The following is a 6,504-nucleotide window of genomic DNA, read 5'->3' as shown; positions in this document are numbered from 1 at the left end:
ACCCAACCCGACCAGGAAATGTCCTATCATGTTGAGTCGTGGCAGACAAATCCTAAGATCCAATTTTGGAATACTCAAATTCTTTTTCAATATTTATTTAAAAAAAAACTACAAACTACAGAGCTACGTACTAAAAATATTCATAGTATTATAAATAAACTTATTCACAATATTTTTTTTTTCATTTTATCAAAATATATTTATAATACAGTACATGGCTATCAAACATAAACTATAGAAATGAATAATAAACTTGTCATTATTGTACAAAAATCAAAATATAAAAAAGCCTATAAACTCAAATTTGATCATAAATTACTAACCAATAAGCTTCTTCCCTCTCCCAGATCCAAAAGCCAGAGGTAAAACCACAGTGAGATCATCCTGCTCAGTTGGCCACACAAACCGATCAAAATTTCTAAATTCTTTTATTAAACATTTTTCATAATATTAAAAAACCTTAAATGCAATCTAATAAATCACTATATTGAGAAAGGTAATAAGAACATTTCAGTTATCCAGATATTTAAATAAAAATGCTGAGTAGATAAATAAACTGAAATTCATATCATATAGTAGTTCATATCACATATCCTAGTTCCACATAGAATCTCAAAGGTTTCTGGCCCTTCATGACTCCCTTTTGTGTTTATACTATCATAATATGCCCGTATGCACTAGAACATGGCTTATACCTACCAGAATATAATTTATAGGCAAGGGTCAGAAAGACCATTGTTTAACGATGGAGGTCAGAAGGACCGTAGTAGGCAACGGAGGTTGTAAGGGTCGTAAACAATAGTAGACAAGGATAAAAAAGATTGTGGTGTGTGGATGGAGGTCAGAGGGACCATAGTAGATGACGGAGGTCGGAAGGACTGTTGTTAGCAAGAGAAGACAAGGGTCAGAAAGACTGTTGTCTAGCAATGGAGGTCGGAAGAACCGTAGTCAGTAGGAAACAAGGGTCAAAAAGATTGTTATCATAAGACGGTGGTCTAGCGGATATCCGGGCCTCAAGTAGTGGTCTAGTGGAACTCCGGGCGTCAAGTGATGGTTCGGTGGAACTACGGGGTCAGGTGGTGGTCCGGCAAAACTTTGGGCCTCAAGTTGTGGCCTGACGAAACTCCGACGTCAGGTGGTGGTCCGTCGAAACTCCGATCCTCAAGTGGTGGTACGACGAAACTTTGGGTCTCAAGTGGTGGTCCGGAGGAACTCCTGTCCTCAAGTGGTGGCCCGACAAAACTCTGGCATTAGGTGGTGGTCCGGTGGAACTCCAAACCTCTAGTGGTGGTCTGGTAGAACTCTGGACGTCGGGTGGTGGTTCGGAGGAACTCTGGGCATCAAGTGGTGGTCTGGCGGAACTCCGGGTCTCAAGTAGTGGTCCGACGAAACTTAGGATGTCAGGTGATTGTCCGACGGAACTCCAGCATCAAGTGGTAGTCCGATGGAACTCCATGCAATGGTCGAGGAGAAGCTAAGGGGCAAGAGCGATCTTTGATCTCTCTCTTGATCTCTTACTTGGGGCCCCTTTTCAAGAGAAATGAGGGGTCTATTTATAGATTTACTAAAGTGGCATGGCCCGTAAATAGGAGAAAAATCAAGGATAATTGGGGAGTGGTTTGAATAAACGGTCGATGTTGAATCTCTTGATCGTAGACTATTCGCTAGACATTTGAAGGTCTTAATGATGTCGGAATTCCGTGATCTTGAGCTTGTTGGATTCATCTCGTCGAGCCGCTCGATTCGACTATAAGCATGTCACATTTAGAAACCTTTGGTAATCTGATTTGTGGTTTGAACCTTCCAACGATGCTTCGAGTCCTTGATTTGGACTTATTTGGGCTCGAATTGAGTCGAATTTGGTGTCGTTGGGTTTGTATTCTCGAGACGTTCAATTTGACTATAAATTTGCTGAAATCGGAGTTCGGATTGTCCCAATTTTAATTTTGGAAGTTTCCAAGTTGATTTTGCCTTGGGATTCGTGCCTGATCATGAAAATTTTTTGGTGATGTATTAAGAATCATCTTATTTTAAAGATTAGAAGAAGTAAAATTAAGTAGATTCCAATAATCCACTTTAATACATCAAGAAAATTTTAGACAGCAATCATATGCCTAAAAATTTTTTAAGTTCGAACAATCAAGAATTATATATTGCTAGCCAATCATCAAGATAGTTTGAATGAACCTAAGAATGTTATAATACAACTGGTTTCAAATAAACAAAATAAATAAATAAATCAGAATATAATGACTTACCTCTCCAGGCTCTTTACACAACATCCATAGCATCTGGATTGTCACCATCACATCGCCCCTCGATGGTCCCTAGGGAGGAGAAATTATTGTGTGTGGAATCCGAATCCAAATGCATTCGGATTCCAATCATCATGTGCCACATCACTGGATGCACTGGGCCCCGGAGTGCATCCGCTGACGTGGCAAGCAGTGATTGGAATCCGAATGCATTCGGATTCCGCACACAATAATTTCTCCTAGGAAGGGTTCTTTTATAGCGTTTGAATATGACAAATTGTAAGGAAACCACCAATATCTATAGTTAACTCAAATGTAAGAAGCAAGAGAATTAATTATAATCCTCAAATAAATGTTGGAGGTGGTGACTATCTGAAAGATGAAATAACTTTTAAATATACAATCTATTTGATATTTTTTAATAACATATTATTATATAATCAATGTTAATAAACCAAACCATCCCTTAAGTAATGCAAGTAATAGTTTATTATTTAAATTACCTTTTTTTTAATTTAGTTGGTTTTACGAATATATTATTTAAATTACATGAAAGCATTACTATATCTTACTTAGGGTAGTAATTATAAGCAATTTCTAAAATTCTCTAAGGCTTCGTTTTGAATTTTTTTTGTTGCTTTCTAAAACAGTTTTTTATTTAAGAAATTTTTGTGCTAGTCAAAAATATTGTTCAATGATTTCATATTAGATTCATTAAATTTTATTTTTAAATTCTTGAATATTTTGAGCTCTAAAATTTGTGCTAAAGCCATGTTCAATCAAATGGCTTCTTTAATGGCATTGCGTATTTATTAAATAGTTAATAAGAAAGTATATTTAAATATTTTAAACTTACTATATATTGAAAATATTAATAATTTTAATTCATTGATTCAACTAATAAAAATTAATTATAATGATAAATGTATATACTATTATTTAAACTTCATTATTATTTTCAAATTAAAAATAGTTGTGTATTATTTAACTAACACATATATTTCAAAATAATTTCAACTTCTATTTTAAGACTTTAAGACTTGATTTTATTTCGTTCCCTTTTTTATTTTTTTCGAAAAATTTATCCGTTTTGATATTCAATTTTATTTTTTATGAAAAAAAAACTATTTTATTAGGATCCAAATTATAACACCTAAAATTTTAAATGGATTTTTTGATAAAATTCTCATAGAATTTTAATGACAACTGAAAATTTTTATTCAAAGCCTGTAAATTAAACTCATTATATCATGCAAAATAAAAAAAAATATTAATTAATGTAAACTTTATATCAGTTTCAACCGAAAAAAAAAACCCTAAATTAAAAAAATTATTTTAATTTAAATATAATATATAAAAAATCAATTATTTCAAAAAATTTTAAAATTTATTATAATTAAATATTGTTTAAATTAATTTTCAACTAATATTTTTCCCATTTCTCACAAATTAATTGTGAGCCATGGCCCATATATTATTACTGCACTCTCCCACGTGCCACTCCGTCGGGCGCCGTAACGTCGACAGGCAGTGTTAACTGTTAAGTACGTGGGAGATTTCGTTCTCCAGAGTTCAAAACTGGAACAGTGTTGGCTCCCCCACCGCCACCTGGCCGTTCTTTGACTGCCAGCTGTGATACGGGCTGTACGCTGCGAATGCGGCAGAAGATCCCTGCTGCGCACTCGACGCTGCCCAAGAGCGGGCGTCACGCCATTGCGGACCTGCGGTCCCGTCACCGCCCTCCCGTGCTCTCACGTGACTTCCACCATTGCACGTGCATCTTTGCTTTTATTCCGTGACGATTCCGTCCCGCGTTTTGGGTAGTTCCCCCCGCCGCAGGCGGAGGACAGGATCCAACTTCCAACTCCCGCGTCGCTTGAATTTTTGTTCCGTGCCGTGCTGAAATTTCCGTAATAGCTACCATTTTACATAAACCACCCTACCTGAATTTACCTTTTCATCAGTTACTTTGCAAAATGGCAAATGTTTTAAGAAAAGGCCAGGCCAATTGCCAAACATTTTTTGTTCGAAAACAAACAAAAATCTACAGTATTTAGTTTTGTAATATATTCTCATCTTTAAAAATATTCTCTTTAATTTATTGTAGTTTTAGATTTTAATTATTATTATTTCCTGCTTTTATCGAAACATATTTATATTAGCGTAAATTCAATCAAATAAAGTTGTGTTTTTTTTTTTGTCATGATATCAAAACTTGACCGTCTAATATTTATAGTATGAAAATTATTATGGGCTTTCTGGCCTCCATCATTTGATAATGATCTTTTCGATCGTGATCGAATGTTAACTACGGTCCTTCCGACCTCCATCGTCTGATAACGATCTTTCCGACTTTCGTCAATTGCCGATTGTGGTCCTTCCAACCTACATTGCCTAACAATGATTTTCTCACCTTTGTCGCCCGACGACTATCATTCTTCCGACCACTGTCACCCGGCTAAGATCTTTTCAACCCCCGTCGTCTGCTGACTATGATCCCGCCGACCAAATGAACATGTCAATACTAATTCTTCAAATTCTCACCATGTAATGCACTCTTTATGATGTATATTTACTACATCAAGCCCAAGGCCTTCCCCCAAGAAGGGCCTCATCTGTAATCGACTGCAAGCGTTAGTGGATTCATTCAAATTGGGCCAATTCCCGTGGGTTTTCCCCCTTTTCAGTGGTTTTCACGTAAAAACTCTGGTGTCTCTTATGAACGCTACACCACTCTCTTTTATCTGATTGTATACTGGATCTTCGCATAAAACTAGGACGTTAAATTTTATAATTCTTTATTGTCGTGAATACTCCAAGACACAACGAAGATATTTTACTAGAAATTATATTGGCTAATGTCAACTTCTGTTTGGAATTTTGCTCCATCATTAAATATATGGGATTAGTGCTTGGCATATGTGCTTATATTTCAACATTCAACTTAAATAATAATAATAATAATAATAACAACAAAGTTTAGCTTTCTCCCATTTCTAAAAATTTTAATAATTAAATCATGATGAATGAAAGCATATTTTATTGAAACTTAAATAATTATAATAACTAAAAAAGTTTTATTTTAAATATTGACTCTTTGAGGGGAATAGAATTTGCATCTCTGGAAAGATAACCTTATATAAATTAATTATCTAATTTATATTAATGAGAAGGTTTGCATTCTTCATGAAATTAATGCACTGATTCCGTTGGAAATAAACTGTTTTTTGTGGCAAAAGCCCTCTTGTTTTTATTATTTGCAAGCTAAATATTTTGATATGCCATATGGCTTTGAAATAGGGGATTGCCAATGCAACCAAAATGTAATATTTATTTTTTATAGTTGCACTCAAAATGGATGAGAAACTTTGTCATGTAATATTAAAATTTTATTGCATTATTGCTACATATGGTGAAATGTAAGAAAAATGTTAATATTTTTATCAAACCTTGTTATAATATAATACGACTATTGTATTAGTGGTGGAATTGAATAGGGATTGAGGTTAATGCTTTCCTTTTTATATTTAAAAGTAGTTTTATATTATTAAATAAAATATAAAAATTATATTTAAATTTTCCAACAATTAGAACGTCTGGTAGTGTCCGTCGTCCAGTTTGTTGGCGCTCGTGTGTCATATGATTGCGTCTTGTCCAATAGGCCAGTCGCTGCCATCGGGCGTCGCTATTGCCGACCCAGCAGGTTTTCCGCACTTTGCCACTTCCACAGGTCCTCTAGTACCACGTCAAGTACATCCGGACCGTTCACACTCGACGTCGACCCCACACCAGCATGCCTCACTGGTACCGCCTGTTGCTGTGCCGCTTCGCCTGACTTGCTCTCGCCCATTTTTTGAATCAAACGGGCCCGCATGTCGTGTCGGGTCAACTCAGTAACCCGCATAAGTCGAGTCGTCCAGGTTGAAATACTTGACCCGTTTGTAAAAATAGGTTGTTTCTAGTTGACCCGTTTAGATCTGAGTCAACTCGGGTTTGACTCGAACCTAATCCGTCGACCCGTTTTGTCACCCGTAGCCATTTACTAGGCCTTATTTTAGGCAGCTATTTTGATTTTCTTTTTAGATCTCAATTATGTCTTTGTTAGGCAATATTTTTCTTGTTATTTTTTTTCTGCTTCTAAAAATGCTATTTTTTGCAATCATATCTGCAAATACAGAGAAGCTTTAACAAAACTTCTAATTAATTTGTTCAAAAAAGAACATATTTATATACCCATAATAACTCTAGA

This window comes from Dendrobium catenatum, unplaced genomic scaffold (assembly GCF_001605985.2).
Source record: "Dendrobium catenatum unplaced genomic scaffold, ASM160598v2 fragScaff_scaffold_53, whole genome shotgun sequence".
Taxonomy (NCBI): Eukaryota; Viridiplantae; Streptophyta; class Magnoliopsida; order Asparagales; family Orchidaceae; genus Dendrobium; species Dendrobium catenatum.
Note: the sequence above shows the minus strand (reverse complement) of the source record.